This window comes from Symphalangus syndactylus, chromosome 1, assembly GCF_028878055.3.
Source record: "Symphalangus syndactylus isolate Jambi chromosome 1, NHGRI_mSymSyn1-v2.1_pri, whole genome shotgun sequence".
In the NCBI taxonomy this organism is placed as follows: Eukaryota; Metazoa; Chordata; class Mammalia; order Primates; family Hylobatidae; genus Symphalangus; species Symphalangus syndactylus.
In genome coordinates, this window is record NC_072423.2 from 101,516,015 (window position 1) to 101,517,527 (window position 1,513).

The window sequence follows — 1,513 nt, forward strand, 5'->3', positions numbered from 1 at the left end:
AAATAAACATCTTTTCTTTTTCAGCTAAAAGGTTTCATAACCAGCAGACACACACAAAAACATTCTCAAAGGACATCCTTCAAGCAGAAGGAAAATTATACTAGATGAAGTTGATCTATACAAAGCAAAGACAAATACCAGAAATGGTGGATTTTTCTTTTTTTTTTTTGAAGTGAACACAAACTCAGTATTTTGTTGTCTTCATAATAAAAGATGGCACTTAGAACTGGATCACTTGGCCCTTTCTCTTCCTATCTCCTCCCAGTTCAAAATGCTTGCACCTTTTAATAGCCAGCATTCTCTTAGATCTGCAGTTGGGCTCAACGCACTCAAGCCCTAGCACAATCTTCTTTGTAGTTTTAGCCTTTTTCCGGAAAATCGGCTTAGTCTGCCCACCATAGCCACTCTGCTTCCTGTCATAGCACCGCTTTCCCTGGGCGTACAGAGAATCCTTGCCTTTCTTGTACTATGTCACTTTGTGAGGTTGGTGCTTGTCACACTTCTTACAGAACATCCGGCGGGTTTTAGGGCCTTTCAACATGTTTGCGTGAGCGCTATCGGCACAGAAAAGAGATTTTTCAAATCTTTTTAAAAGATAACTGACTGTTTAAAACAAAATAATAAGAATGTAACTTGAAGCTTTTTTTTTTTTTTTTTTGAGTCAGAGTCTCACTCCGTTGCCCAAGCTGGAGTGCAGTGGCACAATCTCCACTCACTGCAACCTCCACCTCCCAGGTTCAGGTGGTTCTCCTGCCTCAGCCTCCCGAGTAGCTGGGATTACAGGCAGGGGCCCCACGGCCAGCTAATTTTTGTATTTTTAGTAGAGACGAGGTTTCACCATGTTGACCAGGCTGGTCTTGAACTCCTGGCCTCAAGTAATCCACCCGCCTTGGCCTTCCAAAGTGCTGGTATTACAGATGTGAGCCACTGCACCTGGTCATAATTTGAAGCCTATAATATGAATAAAATGTATGGCAACAAGAACACAGAGTCTGAGGAGGGGCAGGTAGAAGTACACGGTTGTAAAGGTCTTATGCAATACATAAAGTCAAATACTATTACTTGAAGTGGAGAGTGATAAGGTAAATACACATATATACTATAAGCCCTGAGTCAGCTAGTAAAATAACAAAACACAAAGGTGTGGCTAAGAAACCATCAAAGAAAATAAAATGGAATCATAAAATATACTGAATATCTTTAAAAGGCAGAAGAGAAAAAAGAACAAAGAACAGATGGGGCAAATGGAAAACCAAAAACAAGATGGTATATTTCAATTCAACCATATCAATAATGGTTTCATGGTCTAAAAACCCTGATTAAAAGAAAGAAATAGTCAAATTAGATTTTAAATAAGAAAAGTATGACCTAACTACATGCTGCTTATAAGAAACTTGCTTAAAACATAAAGACACAAATAGATTAAAAGTAAATGAAACAGACTGGGCATGGTGGCTCACGCCTATCATCCCAGCAATTTGGGAGAGTGAGACAGGTGGATCACCTGAGGTCA

The 1,513-nt window shown here is 39.5% G+C and overlaps 1 pseudogene; it reads right to left on the reverse strand.

The window, feature by feature from the left end:
* Positions 1-205: 205 nt before the first annotated feature.
* On the reverse strand, positions 206-541 carry LOC129490881 (large ribosomal subunit protein eL42-like; annotated as a pseudogene).
* Positions 542-1,513: the final 972 nt, after the last annotated feature.